Here is a 16,522-nt window from a genome sequence, read left to right on the forward strand (position 1 = left end):
GCCGCTGACGTGGTTCGACTTCGCTGCACCCACAGAGTCTGACCTGGAGGTTGCAAAGAGATCCTCACAGAGACATTAACATGCATGAGGAAGTGGATGCAAAAACACAGGAGCTCATATGTTCACCAAGGGAGGCAGAGAAGTGTGAATCTAAATGTGTGCCACCACCTTGTGCATGCAGATGCCCACATACACACCTGTTGATTCGAAACGCGTGTTTCAATACTGTGCAGGCAACAATGGATGAGACCTACTTTCTCAGCCACACACTGTATGATAATGTGATTTGAAGGATTTGAAATCAAAACCTGCAAATGTGACAATACACATTTGGTAGTCGTTGCATACAGGTGGTAGCTTGTGTAATAGCTTGATTAGCTGGTGTGTGTGTTTGTGTGTGTGTGTGTGTGTTTGTGTGTGTGTTTTTGTTTGCAGGAAGATTAAAGAAGAAAGGAAGCCGGAAACAAAGATACAAGCAAATAGAAAGGCAGGGCTATAAAATAGGGTAGGGTGACAAAGCCACTGGCCATACACGTAAACTTACCTTGGGTGTTGAAACATGATCTATGTCTCTGTCTTTCACCCGCCCCCCCTCCCTCCCTCCCTCTTAGGAAACAAAACATATGCATAGTAATGACGGAGTGCTGCAGAAAAATCCTCCATGTCCTGTCATTTTAGACATTTATTTGTCCATTACCTGGAACAGTATTACCTTGTGAGATCACGCTTAAATCCATCACATCAAACTTCAGACTTCAAACTTCAGGTATGCACGTGTGGTCGTGCCTACAGTGGTTCGGACCAATCGGTGTCCTATGAGGAAGTATTGGTTGCTGTTATGACAGTGAGCATTTAGTCTATGATAGATGATGATAGACAGATGGTTCATCCAATTTTTGATAGTGCCAGCCCCAAACAGCTTCCAAGGATGACTTCTTAGATGATACTATGTAATAAACCATCTGGTGTGTCAGGTTAGTAACAATACACATTTTTAACAAATACAAACTCAAACTAGAGCAAAAACACACAAAACAGCACTCGCCAGGTGTGTGGGACCTACCAGTGGTGTGTTTGACTTGGTGAGGCTGGTCAGTGGAAAATTACTCATAGTGCGTGTGTGTGTGTGAGCGTGTGTGTGCATGTTTACATTCTTTCAGTGACCTTTTGCATAGCAGACTTTTACAAGGATGAACCGACTGGTTTGCCTCTGTACAGGGTTAAGGTTACATCGGTTCAGATTGATGTTGTAGCAATAAGACACTTCATGCCAAAAATAATAGCAACATGTGGCAGCTTGAAGCTTAAAGTTATAGAAATCTCCAGTAAATAACTAACAGTGATCACTCATGATCAAATAAATCATGATCACTCTGTATGGCATTACTTTGAACTCTAATGGAGGTGTGAGAATAAAGGTAATAGACAAAGATGTAACATGTCAGTTTCAGAGTTCTAAATCTGTTAACAGCTTGTTGGTCAGTTTCTGTGTGGTTTACATTTTCCTCTAATAAAGGTGTGAGCTCGTTGTAATTCCACCTCTTCCTTTGTACCTCCATGATGGAAGGCTTTCATGGGTATTGTTGGTTGCAGGCAAATGAATGCGTCTCACCTTTTGTGAGGCTGATCTTGTGAATGAGCCATTCTCAGTTAAAGGGGAATTCAGTGGTGTTTTTTTTCTTTTTGAACCGTGAAATGATTCACTCAGACTGTCTGTATTCAGGTGTAAGAGAGGATTGGTAATGATGTTAAATTTAAATCCACTAGCATGTGATTTAGCATGTTTTAAATCTTAATTAACTCCAGCAAGTCTTGATATGTTGTGTTAAGTAAGAAGAATCATTTAATTAACTGCTGTAATGAGAGAGAACAGGGATACATTTCACCACTAAAAGAATGAGGTGATGAGTAATGGTTACAGGCCGACCAAAGTCCATCAGACACGTTATTATCACGGTTTAATGGGTAATAGTGTCAGACTACTCAGGGTGAAGTCTGGTTGATGGTAGAGATAAAACCAGGACATTATGTCATGCAGAAGGAACTGAGTATTTTCAAACTGTGGTACATCAAGGCCACATTATAACATATTAATTAGCACGGAGGCTAGTTAGCATGAGGTGTGGCGTTCAGGTATGTGACAGCCACCGTGATGTCATGCTCTTTTTTGAATATAATGTGCTTGGAAAGGCTGATAAGATGAGGGATATGCACTTATGGGTCAATGATCATAACGCACAGGTATCCAGGTACACATGCGTTGTATGACATCATCACGGTAGCTATCAGGAAGGTCTTTTTAGTCACTGATAACGAGATCTGGTTGAATGATTTGACTCTGAAGTAACAGCACAGAGGAGGAAGAGAAGCCTGCGTATAATGCATTGTACAAGTTAAAATTCCCCCCTCATGGATTAATAAGTAATAGGGAATAAAAGAAGGGAAAATATGAGGTTGTTACAACAAGTAAGCACGCAGTGAAAAGGATCATTAATAGTAAAACACCCCCAAGTTAAATAGCATTATTGATTATCAACATGAAACTGGCAGGTAAATATTAGTTACAAAAGCTTGAGCTAATCAAAGAGTGTATGTGTGTTTTATAAATTGGTTCCAATTATGTCACAGAGTTTTGGAACCGGTAGAAGAATAAAGGTGTTTTATGAAGAAGACGACAGAGACAAAGTTTGAGTTTGCAGGGCACAATGTGGGAGGCTGACGATGAGGGATTTCAAAGGGGATGATTTGAAAAGAAATGAGGAGTGGGAAGACAACTCATCATGTGGCTTGATGACATAGAGAGATTGAGCAGGGAAAGAAGATTTGAACAATTCAAGAGAAAGGCTGAGAGGAGAGACAGTTGGAGGACCATGAAATCCATCGTTTGCATCAAAGATGGTACCAATGACTGACTGATCACACATCATGTCCATAATCACAGTGAAGGCCTTCCTCTTATGTATTACAGTTTATGTCACCATGTAATTTGCATATTCTGAAATCTAATGTGTACTAATGATAATGATAATGGTTAAAATGATTGTTGGTTACCACATTAGTAAGTGATACTTTTATGGGAATTATGAATATGGATGAAATGGGTTTTCTGGGTGGACAGCTTGGCTTAAAGTAGCTGTTATATAATGATCAATTCTGGACATAATGTCCACATTTTTGGACAGAATATCTGCTTAATCTTGGCTAATGTGCTCATAATGACAGAACTTGGAAGTGTCTAAAGAGGAAGATTTAAAAGTTATTTTATAGTCGGATTTAGAAAAGTTGAGAAAACAAGCTCTGCTATTGGTCCAACTGGGAAATCAATGATCACTGACACTCTGTGTAGTTATGGTTACATAACAGATAATTGGAGACACTGTGTAACCAGAGGTGCATATATTAGATAATTGGACCATTAAGTAAGAATGATCTGTTTGCTTTACCTGCTGTACCTGCTCATGCTACTTATCAAGCACATTCCTCTCCATGTGCCTCTGCCAAGTATCCAAAGTAGCCCAACTGCAAGTGATAAGATTTGAGATTTTGGATTGGCATAAGCCTGTCGAACAAAGAGGGCATCCATACTCTAAAGATAGTATATTTTGACTTAAATCCACTATAATCAGTATTTGTGTATTAATGGCTCACATGACTAATAATATGAAACAGATCGCTTGAAATGAAGAACCTACAGAAAATTGTTTTGGTCCACTCTTGCTGTTTTCATCATTATTGTTCTCATCTGCAGCAGACAGACAAAATTAGCAACTAGCTGGTGAAGATAATGGAGCATTTAGGAGATAAATAGCCAAATAATTTCCTCCAGAGTTACAAAATGGATCTAAAAGGAGAGTGAATATTGGACTTAAGTCATCAGCTGGTTGGAAACACAACCCTAAATCAATACCAATGCTGCCCCATATCTCCATTTCATAGCTAGATATATAAGAAAGGAACAGTTTGCAAACAGACAAGCTTGCCATATCAACTTCAAATGATATATGATATATGATGATGAGGGCTGAGTCGGCAGCATGTTTCTGCTGAATGGTGAAAAACATCAAAGAGTTGATGCAGGTTTAAGTTAGAGCTTTAGTGAATGAGTTGAAGGATTGTTTATATTCCTCTTAACGTTCATCAGCACCTGCATGGAGCAGGTTGGATGTTTGGACGTGTGCACTTTTCCTCCTCCTCCTGCATCACTGACATTCCAGACGTTGTGGGGGTCCTCCTCAAAGAGATAATACATACAGGAAGTATCTGGGTTGGTTTTTTACACCATTTTTCACCATCTATCACCATACTCAGACATTCCCAGGCTCTCCCACAGTTCTTTCCCCACCTTTTGTCTGGTTTCCCCTCTTCAGTCGTTACTTCTCCACAGGCTGGGGCTGCAGGTTGTTTTTTTTTTAACCTGGGTTTGACAACTCACTGGCCTGCGGTTTTTGAGTTATTGTCAGATCCTCCTTCTTTTGTCAGAGGAACAGAAAGGCCCTCTTCAGGTCCCATAGAACAGACAGACACGAAGGAGACAAATGGCTGCCAGAGGTTATCGTCGGCTGATTCTAGATCCCTGAGGGAAGGCTGGAAAGCGTGTATGGTTATGTGAGTGTCTGTCTGCCTGTTGTGATTATCCAACAGGACCACACCTACACTATTATGTGGCCCTATAGGACCCTCATTGTGATGTGGCAGTGTAATATATCCTGGGTTTTGTGTGCATGTGTGTGGTTGCGTAGTGTTTTAGTAACCTACTTATAACAGCAGCTTTTAAAAATACACGTTTTTACCCACATTTTAGGGAAATGTAGATGAATGGGAAATGCACCTGTCATAGCAGGTACTCACATAAACCGGTTGCAAAGCTCTTTGATGTGACTGCAATGCTCCATCGACAGATGGATTCTGTTCTGTTTCTGTTCAAGGTTTTTCAAAGTGCTGTGTGAAATGCAAGAAAGATAAGAGTCGCTTTAAATACTTAAACTATACTGACTTAAATGAGTCTAATTAGCAGAAATACTTCATAAATGTCATACTATTGAAAAACAGATGATGAGATTATACTTTTAAATTAAATAACACTGATATTTACACACATATTTTTGTAATATGATATATGATATGCACTCTGATTGATTTTCATTGGATCTAATTATAATTACCAACTGACGAAGAGGCCAAAATGCAGCAAAAAATGTAAAACCTGCATTCATCAAACACATATTGTTATTTAAGTGAAGTAAGACTGGCACTGAATTGAACACACGTGTGTTTTTTATTTGAGATGACTGTTAAAGGGCTGATGCATTTCTTTTCCATAATAGGAAAGTGTCTTTTGTCCCCCAAGAAGTCAAACTAACACTTCCTCAGTCAGCACACTGTACTTTTCTCTCCCAGGTTACAAAGTCCAGTTTGTATTTTCTGGTGAGGTTTAATCTCTGTGTCTGGTTTGTTTCACAGCTTTAAACCCCTCCGCCCCCTCCTTTACCACCACCTCTACCTCCTCTGACCCGACCCTGCTCAGAGGTAGGAAACCTGCGTTGCCAGCAATAAAAGGAGCCCATTGTGATCCGCTTCCCCCAAAATTAACCACGCTTGCAGCCTCAGTGCTGGGAAACACAATGGAGATTAGAGATCACTTGACTCCTGAGCGTGATCATCAGTACTATTAGGTTACTGTATTCCTTTCAAAAGCAGGACAATTAAAAGTTAACAACGAGTTCGGTCTCAACTGTCCGACGGGGCACCGGCAGAGGCGTCAGTATAATGGGAGATCATCTACAGCCTGCAGTCTATAGCCTAGGGAGTAGGTGGGACTCTGTAATTACCAGCACATTAGACACACATTTGGTTTTAGAATAGAGCGCTGACATGTGTTTTATCGTAAAACATACTGAACTGGAGGCGGGATGACAGCAAAATCACAAACCTTGTGGTAATAGTGCTGCGAGCGAAAAAAGAATAAGATCATTTTCTCTTATCTTTTCATGGTGACATTATTTTCATCATATAGCTTTTTGTAGGATAAAGCTAAGGTGATTATCCAGGAATACTCCTCCCACCTGTTGATGAAAAACGTGTGGTTACACTGATTATCAGCTTTGTGATGGCCCAAAGAATGACAAAAACTAGCTGAACACCTACCCAGTGTCCAACAGGAACAGATTGATTAAATGTCAAAAGCTGTCTGCACTTTAAGGACAGAAAGGTCACAGGTCACAGAACATATTACTGTAACTGCTGCTGGCACTTTAAAAACACTGCAGCACTATATACTTAGTATATTTGTGAAAAGCCATTGAGAAACTTGTCGTAAGCTGATATCTATAAGCTTTAACATTTCAAACTGCAGTTTTGCCTTCCTAGTGTTAAAGCATACTAAATCAAATTCATTTCAGGGGCATTTTACAGTTAAAAAAAAAAAAAAGCAGTAGTTGACGACAGGAAGCTTGAGAAAGTGAGAAGCAGGAGAGAGGAGGTAATTCCTGCTCTGTCAGATGTTTGGCTTTTACTCTTACATTCCCTTTGTTTTTATGGGGCTCAAATTGAGGCTTTTTATTGTTATGATGGTTGATACAAAGGTTCTGCTGCACAATGCACATTCACTTACTAATAACATCTGCTAGAGTCATTCAGATTGACTTCTCTGTCGGCTCCACTTTCTCCCACTTTGCAGTAAACATAGCAATGAATCACCAATCATCAGTCTATTGGTGTATTTGTCTTATCTTTCTTATCTAATCTATTTGCAAGGCTTTTTTATTCATTAATTTATTGCCTTAAACAATATATTAATAACTTAATTGCTAGTATCGTATTCTTCAATAAACAAACTTATTTTAAAGACTACTTCTCATGCAGAAGGCATTTTTCTTTAAGCTCATGAATTGAAGTTCTTTCTTTTATTAGACCTTTTTAGACAAATGGTTCTTTCTAATAGAATATAGAACCTTAGGGATCTATATAGAACCCTAATAAACCCTTTTTTCTTACAGTGAAGGTGATATATCATCCTCTGCTTTTGTATAACATATATTTTCATGCAAGGTCTTTTTTTTTTTTTTTTTTTTTTAAAGAAAAGCGTTGAAAATCATATTAAACATAAAGCAGGTTGAAGATGTAGCCCACATAAACGTGGAATTACTTTCCATTTGTAATTGAGCTCGAGCAGTAAATTGAGCTTGATCCAACAAAGTCCAGTTCAGTGTGGCTGTGCACATAAATTTAAAGCTTACACCATCAGAAATGGCAGGTTTGACGAAATTGAATACCTTGAGAGATGTGATCCGCCATCTGTTTTGTGTGCTTTGACTTTTTTCCATATCAGAGCGCCAAACAGAGTGGGAGGAGGAACGTTTCCAGTTGGATTTTTGGTGGTTAAATCAGCATCATGGTGGCTAAATGTCCCCGGTGTCATCCAAAGTCTATATGAACAAAAACACTTGTTGGACAAATAAAGACCTGAAGTCAAATATGAAGCAATTCTCTGACCAGAAACTGGTCATACTGTGAAATCAGTTGGTTGAGTTGGCTCAGTTTTTAGAAACTAGACTATGTAAATAAATGCAAAGTAAATATTTCTCTCAGGCATTTCGTTCAGTCTTTAAAGATCATCAGGTGAAACATCCACTCCAACTGTGGACAATGAAACACTATCTTTCTCCATAGGACAGCTTTCAGTACTTCCTTCACCTTTTCAACCTGTAGTCTGTGTCTGAGGAGTGAGTGGGAGGCCAAGTGTAAATAGAGAAGAAAGAGACTGAATGAGATTTGATCCTCGTCTGTCGAGGCCAAAAAAATGACTGGATTTGGAGGAAAAGTATTATGAGGAAGAAACGTTCTGCTTGTCTGACACCTGTTACCCATGAGACATCCTTATCTTAATTAGGGATCTTCATTTCCACTCGGCTTAATTTGTTCAGGCTCGATAATTTGAACACCCCGGTGTGAGGAAACAAAAATGTGCAGAATGCCGGCTGCTTTAATTTTCTTAATTTCACCTGACATTTGGAAACTGTTAAATTAAGCAAGGAGGTCACATCGGCCAAGTGAGCTCTCCTCAAGCAGATTAAAAATGAGTATTTTTTAAAAAACATATGTCTTGGCTCAGATTTGATGTTGACCTCAGTGGCAGCCATGTTGGGGTCAGTGGGGGAAGTGAATGCTAACCATTCACCCACACAGCGTGTCTGTCTGCCTTGCGGGTTCTTTTGCAATTCAAATCTCTGCTGCAACACCGAGCAAATGGTTCCTTGTTGTTGTGCCGCTGCTGCTCTATAGGGCAGCGTATCGTGTATCTGGACCGTCCTTTTCATGCGTCTTAAGGCATCCTGGCAGGTGTAAAAGGAGGGATTAAAGGCATGTCGTTGCTCTTTTATCACACCATATTAGATAGTAGACAGTGACCTGGTTTCTCACACCTTTCGCTTGTTATCCTCTTATTAGTTTCTGTTTTCTACTTCTCCTTTCATGCTAGACATGATGTCACAGATGCAACCATGTAACAGCAGGAGCTCATTGCTGTCAACCATACTTTTCATCTGACATCAGAGACAGTGTTGAATTTGTGTTTATGTCGGTTCCTCCGTGACAGTAGGGCAAACAAGAATTGTGTTATTCTGATGTCATTCTACCCATTCATTTCACTTCAGGGTTGTATTGTCACCAAACTCTGTGTACCAGTAAGAATGAGTTTGACTGTGTCCAGTTATTTTTGTAGCAGTGAGGAGTGAGTTTACTGTCAGGGTTTGAAAATGGGTTTTACTTCATAACTAGTACCCACATAGCGGTCTCTGGTCTTAAAACGTCCTTTCACTGACTTTAATTGCCTCATATTAGATTTGTTTTGGGGAGCATTAAGGCCAGACGAGGAATGCTGTACTCTTTGAGCTCAGAGAGCCATTTAGTACCGTGACTTGACTTTGACCACTCCAGGAGGTCAGACGATTACAGGAGGGCAAAACACCCAGTTCTAATTATGTAGTCTGAGTATCTTATAGTGAATAGTAGGGCAGTGGATGTAGGTAGGAAGGTACTTCCATCTGTTGCTGGTAAATGGATGACGGTCTGAAGAAGTCAGATTCATCTAACTGCCAAACACTCGTCACTTTGTTGTTGTGATACAACAAAGCCTCGTAATATGAAATAATCGATATGTCTTATTGAATATGACATCCAAGCCTGTTTTTGCTGGTCTCTATCAACCAAACAATTTAAAGGCAGAACAATACAGAGCAGTGTTAAAAAAATTGGGTTATTTACTTTTTGATAGTGTATGATACCTGCAAGCTTGTTTCACCTCAACATATGTTTATAGCCAATCATAATGATTTTACCCTACAGTTTTATATTCCTGTGATCTTCCTGCACACACAGTTGTTTGTTCTACCAGGAAGTATCCTGTAGACTGTCCTCTTATCAGGTGCTCACCAACACAATGACTGAGATCATTACACAGTTACATAAGAGATACAGTATAACCGAATACAGCGGTGTACTCATTTTAAAAAATAGAAGACTAATAATGGCTCTGTATATTTACACTTGCATAACAGATAATTGAAGACTCTCTGTAATCGGAGGTGTGCATCTATTAAATAAACGGAGCATGAAGTCAGAACATCATCTGTTTGCTGTACCTGCCGTACCTGCACTGGCTGCTTATCAAGCACATTCCTCTCCGTGTGCCTCTGCCAAGTACCCAAACTCGCCCAAACTGCCAGTGATAAGTCACGAGGATCAGAAAGATGCCGTGTCGCCATGTCGCCATAAAGTGTCATGTGTTACGCCTGCCTGCTGATACATCTCATATATAAAGATAGACTTTTTTATGGTTTTTATTGGTAGTTATTGGAAAGTGAGCCTTAACCTGTGGACAGTTCCAATCACTTTCTCTCCTTTCTCAATGAACAGCGACTGTGTGAAGACAGAAAATCCATTCTTCACAGTAGAGATAGAGGCGTTAGGCAGGGTGACCATGGGTAAGTCACACGAAACACTTCATTATTTGATTTGGGATGAAACTAACAATTATTTTCATTATCAATGAATCTGATGGTTGTTGCTTGATTAATCGATGAATCTTGTCATTTAATAAATGTCAGAAAATAGTGAAAAATGCCTCTTGTAATTTGCTAGTTCAAAGAGGATGTCTTCAAATATAGTTTTTTGCCCTATCAATCAGTTTACAATCAAGTATAACACAAAAATGTCAAATCTTCACATCTGTGAAGCTGGAAGTAGCAAATGCTTGGTGTTCAAACAGCTTAAACCATCACCTGATTATCAAAATAGTTGCATATTAATTTTTTCTGTTGCTGTACTAATAAATGAATTGAGACATTTTTACAGCTGTATATTTAATAACTTGTAGAAGGTGTTGAATATCACAGACTGATTATATCCAACAGTAATAAGTTTAAGGTCCTCTCATGATATTGCTTTTAAGTACTGTTTTCAAAAAGACTCCAAATAAACTTAAACTACATTAATACTGCCGTACAAATACAATAATGACTAAGCCCTTTAGATTAAAATGAATATTTTTCTAAAAGATCCATGAGATCCTCAGAGGAAGCAGAACAGCGGTCACTTTTTGCTTATTATATTAAAAACAACGACAAGGAATCAGGTCATATCTGATGGCGTTTATGCCACAGCACTGCTTCTAAAGTGTTATAAGTCCATTAACAGCTTTTGTCAAAGATTTGACCGGCATTCACACATTCCACGAGCAGCCCAGTAAATAAGTGAATGGTCCAAATGTATAGTGGCCTGCACAATGATTTCATTGTTCTCTACTCTGTTTGCACAGGGACTTAGTAGTTAGTTCCTCTCAGCTTGACAGTTTATGAAACACAAATTGATGCTCGTTAGTTTTCCTCATTAAAGGTTTTAGTTAATTTTGTCTCATCTTTATATAACCAGTGTTTGATTGGTTTGTAGCATTGTTTGCTGTTTGCAGTTTGGTTAAGTTAATACAGAGCCCTTGTTGATGAAGTTGTGATTATTAATGATTGGTTGTATGACAAGAACAATACATGTACTGTAAAGTCAAGTCTCATGTCATCCCAGTGATGTCATGCTAGTGTCATGGCTGTCATAGTACTGGCTCCAGGGCCACCGTGGGTGAATTCCTGCATCCATTACGCGTCTGCCCTCAGCCGCTCGGACCACAGCTCATTATATAACAAGATAGAGATGGTTACTGCAGCCTGGCAGAGCAGAGACAGCTGTAGGCTAGAGATGACACAGGCTGAGCTAAGTGGTAGAGACACCCAGCTGATGAAGGACCACAACGCTTTCTTGTGCGAGGTGGTCAGTAGAAGTCTTAGTAGTTATCTTCTTTTCCTCCATGGTAACTACTGGCTCAGCTAATCTGCCATGGTGTCACAACTGTGTCAGATATTCCTACTCTAGGCACAGTTACTAAATTACTAAAATCATATTCTCACTGATTGATTTTTAATTGCATTGTTCAATGTCTTTTCACAATATATGTACTTATATTCATCAATTTTATACACTGTATCAAGTCTAAAACATTTCTGTCAGATCTCTGATGATAAAAATCCAAATTGTGTCCATCATAATTATAGATGTAGTCATGGCAGCTTACATTTTCATTCTAGCATGTTTGACAGTGTGTCTTTAAGGACTGCTGAGAGATAAGTGGTGAGCTGTAGGAGACGTTGGGGACCCAAGAGCAATAGGTGCTTTAACATTTTTCTGTAGTGATGGAGTCATTGACACTTTTCCCACCTATGAACAGGAAGTGGGTCATTTGTTATTGTGTTTGGGATTTTTTTTTGTTTTCCCCTGTGGTGTTTGTCCTCAGCTTCCTGCCAGGGACGTCTCTTCTTTCTCACTTTCTGTGTTTTTTCTCTTTTCATACATTCCTCGGCCTGGCCCCCTTTTGTCGCCGTGGCTCCCATGTTGTTGTTGTTGTTGTCAGTATCGCACTTTGGTTGTGAATAAGGTAATCTCCTACTTTGCAAAGATGTTCTAAGATGCTGTTATGGCTTTAATCCAGCGATGATCTTCGAGCTTTGAGGTCAGGTGTGTTTCGGGTCTGGGTCACCTCTCCATTGACGTCAGTAATTACCACCTTGCATTGGGAAAAGTTTGTTGGCTCCTGCACAAACAGACGGTTCTTTTTTTTTTATCTAAGCTGCTGGCAAAGTAACAGAGTCATTGTTTGCTTTATGACTTTTATATTTCATGTATAAAAAAGTGTGTCAGATAGCACAAGGTTTAAGTTCAATTGTTGGTATTCCAATTGCCTCTATAGAGTAATTATCTTCTTATAATCACCTCTATATATCTGACTTTGACCCAGGTTATTATGTTCTAAGATTTGAGCACACATACCGAAGACTGAAAACAATATGCAGCAATAATGTTGAATTTGCACAGTCCATTTTTAGACATAACAAAGGTTTGTACGAAAATCCAACACCACTGCCTGCAGCCTTGTGCTATTCTAGTGCAGAGGAATTCCTACAGTATCCAGTTAAACTTGCCATGACTAGATCATATTGCAAAGCCCCCCGTGGGGTCCTTAATAATAAAAAAGTAATTGTCTTCTCAGCAGCAAGTTTGAAAGTAATTTGGAGTTTATCATTTGCAGGCCTGTGTTCTATTTTTTTCTTTTAAACCAAATGCTGCGAGGCATGATCCACTTCCTGGTTAATGGTTGACTCAGGAGGACGCAGGATGCTTGACTGGAGTTTTTATTTTATTTTATGAATATACTATTATAGGCTTGGTTATCACTAATACCCACATACAGCTGTCAGGCCTGTTAGTGATTTGCATCCCTGCAAATACAGAAGAAGCAGTGTTGTAGTTAATTGCACATACATGCATTCAATGTTCACTAGTGAAAACATCCAAATGAAGTCAAGTAGACTGAATGTTAAATATGTTCAAGTGAAGTAGTTTGGCCAGGTCTGGGCAGGAATGCAGAGCTTATTAGAGTGTGACAGCTTGTCTTGGTCAGCTAGAGATTTTCCACACCGAGGCGAGCACTGCCCAGCAACATGTAGTTTCTCTGTCCTGCACTCACAGACATGCTGAATCTGTCTCTATTTAAACACACATCCAGGAGGAATTGCTCCGCAGGTGTGGGTCCACAACACTAGCATGGCAACATGGCGTTTCCTTTCCCGTTATTACACGCGTTTCTCTGTCAGTGCTGAACACCAGACCACTTCCACCTTTTCAAAAACGGCTTCCTGTCTGCTGCTGTTTGATCAGGGACAATGGGAATGATGTCTTTCAGGTCCTGTGGGAGCCTTACTGTCCAGAAATGAGTTCACTGTCGAGCATTTGTTCAGTTGTGACGCTGCCGTTGTCCTCGCATGTTTCAAAAGAAGGTTGAAATTCTGATTTGCCGGTAGATGTAATAAGTAAATAACAGTTGCGGCTCCTCTTCATTCAGACTATAAAAATGATATAATAGTTAAGTAAAGAAAACAATGCATTGATTCGATTTTAATCCTGTCAAAAAAGTAGCTTAAATCATTAATATTGTGAGCAAGACTGGCGCCTCCTGACTAAGATTTACAGTAGAGCGGCAACAATAAGTGGATTAATTGATTTTAGTCTTTTTTTTTTCTTTTCTTTCTTTTTTTAAAGCAAAAAAAAAAAAATGCTGCTGACAACTTGTCAAATGTGATGATTTAATGCTTTTCTTTGCCATACACGGTAGTAAAATTAAATTGGCAGTTTTGGATTTGATAGTTGACAAAACAAGACCTATGAAGACATCAAATTCAACTGGGAAATTATTATTATTATTATAATTTTTCACTATGGCACTAAATGGCACTTTTGTAGCTGGAAAAGGTGTGTTAATTGTTCATCTTATCAATTACACATATGGTTTTCCTGTATGTCTGTAGTGAAAAATGGCTGTTAGTTGTTTTTAAAGTAAATTTGTCACTCTGATTTAGAGAAGCAGGGCTAACCGTAGTTTTTTTGAGGACACTGTCTTTATCGGCAGACTTAGCAGGACCAGCAGAGCCAACAGGGCCAGCAGGGCTAACAAGCTTAGTGGTTTTGGCTCGCTACTTGGTCGGTTGGCTACTTCAGCATCAGGTGCTAAAGTACCTGACCTGGCGTCTTCTCCCATCTGCATCTTTATCACACCTCACCTGTTTCCAATGTTACCCTTTAATTGTTGCATCTTTTTACCACCATGTACTCCCTCTGTCTCTAATTCTATATCCATCTATTGCTCGCCTGCCTTCTCAGACGCCTGGTGGTCCAGTCTCGTGGCTGCATGGTGAAGGTCACACTGGAACACACAAGCACTAATTAAAAAAAAAAAAAAAAAAAAGAAATCTGAAAGAATTTAAAACCCCTCCTCCCATCGTCCATTCCTCCCTCTCCCCATTAGCCTCCCCCTGAGCGCTCTCTCTCTCTCATTCATTAGTCTTGAAAATCAAACCTTTGTTAAGAGAATGTGTCCTTGCTTGACACTGTCCACCATGTTGGATTGTTATTTCTTTTTTTTTTTTTTAAAGCATATGGTCTTTAAATTCTTTATGGCTCTTAAGGCTTACTCTTTCCTCCCTCTACCGTGATAGTAGTACTTAGCTCTATTGCCAGGCAGAAAATGATCATGAGCTTATCCCTGTTTACATGTCAGGTATTTAATGTTCTGAATCATGTGTGGAGAGGAATTTCAAGAAGTTAAAATCAAATTGACCTGCTTTGCCACATCATGAGCAGGTTGCATTTACTTTACATTGCGTCCACATTTTACGGTAGACACAAATCTGAGTGTCTAATCAGTGTGTTTAGGTTAATATTTGATTATTGGAACAGATATTAAACTTGGCAAGCGTCAGACTCAGTAAAACAAATAACTTAGTGAATTATAATCAATAATACCAATATCTGGCCGTACTGTAGTAAGCGCATGCATATCGGATTTCCTTTAATGTTGTACCAAGAAAAATAATACCAAAACTCTAATGGTGCATATTAATCATATAATCTGGTTCAAATGTCTTTCTCTGAGCCTTATATACATTTGTCCATCACAAAAGAAATGTTTTATTGTCACAGAACATAAAAGATTATCAAAAAAAGATCTTTACGGCGCGCACGTGGTCGAGTAGTTAGAGTGCATGCCATATACACAGCCGACCCCGGTCCCAATCACGGTTGGAGGTCCTTTGCTGCATGTCACACCCCCCTCTCTCTACCATGTTTCCTGTTCCTATTTTTGTACAGATCTTCACAAAAATCACACCATAATCATATTATATAATGATGTTTATTATCATTCCTTCTAATATCGTAAATGATATTGTAATTGCAGTACCAGTCAAAATAATCTAAAGTAGATATTTTAAAAAAAAGTTCAGCCCAAGTTAAAAGTAGCAAAAAAAAGTCTGCATAGCTGAGCAGCAGCACTGCCAGCCACAATAGAAAACAATAGAGAGAGCAACAAGGGTCTTCATCACAAGAGAGATTTTAAAACTGATGGTGTCATTGAAAGAGAGCTTGACCAATGCAACAGTCAGATCAGTGTTCAAGAATGAATTTGAATGCTTGTTATGTTTTGTTAAGGCCTTATTGTTAGTTTATCTTTGTACATTTTGAAAGCAGCCAATGATTGCTAGTATGAAAATTACCACATGAATTTAAAGCAAAGTTCCTGAAGTGAATTTTGGTAATGATGACTTTCATGTCAGTGGGATAATTTACTTGCAGTAGTAATGAATAATGACTGTGTCATAACTGTGGAAGAGTTGTATAGAATAGAAGTTAAAGGGGAGACTAATAGGTGTTAGAAATAAGAGAGAAAGGAAACTGAGGGTGATGGTGGGCGATAGTTAGTCTTTGTAACTGTGACTGTTGTTTCTCGGGTGGAGGCTTGGGAGGTCACCCGTCCACCCACCAGCCTCACCATTACCACTACCCCCTCCCCTCCTCTCTCCTCCCTCCTGCCTTGGCCAGTCTCCATGTGCTGGGCTCAGGGCCTTGGGAATGAATGGCGCCCGGGCTCTGCTCCGTCTTTGAAGCCAGCCAGGAATGCGAGGCCTCTTTTTTTTCTCTCTCTCTCTCTCTCCTCTCTCTCTGTTGTTCAGGCAGCCGGCAGCACTAGCAGCTATCTGCTGCAGTGAAATATTCCCTCCGCTGCGCTCATTGTGCACCGGAGAGCCGGACGTCATCGGCTGGCCAATCAGCGCACCAGTTACGCAGCCTCAGGTCTTAGAGGGGGGGAGAAGGGACTCGCTAGAAGTCTTCCCTCTAATATCTGGCTCTCCTGGTTACTTAGTCAGGTCCCTCTTCAGTGGACGAAAGATGTTACTAAATGAGAAAGAAGAACAGAAATCATTTGATAAAGTTGAAACTTAGGAAACTTATTTCTCTCTCAGGTGGATATCAGGAAGGTCAGCGACTTAGACTCAAAGTTTGGGTGAGTTTCACTCTTCTTTTTCTTGATGGTGGTGGTGTTGTAAAGGTCAGAAACATTCATTCAAGTCTGCAAGTAGTTGATCTCTGC

General features: G+C 39.6%; 1 protein-coding gene across 2 annotated transcripts in view; it reads left to right on the forward strand.

The window, feature by feature from the left end:
* shroom1 (shroom family member 1) overlaps positions 1-16,522 on the forward strand; it is a 29,769-nt gene that overhangs the window by 1,134 nt on the left and 12,113 nt on the right. The gene's annotated exons all lie outside the window — the stretch shown is intronic.

Source organism: Scomber japonicus, chromosome 13 (genome assembly GCF_027409825.1).
Source record: "Scomber japonicus isolate fScoJap1 chromosome 13, fScoJap1.pri, whole genome shotgun sequence".
Classification (NCBI taxonomy): domain Eukaryota; kingdom Metazoa; phylum Chordata; class Actinopteri; order Scombriformes; family Scombridae; genus Scomber; species Scomber japonicus.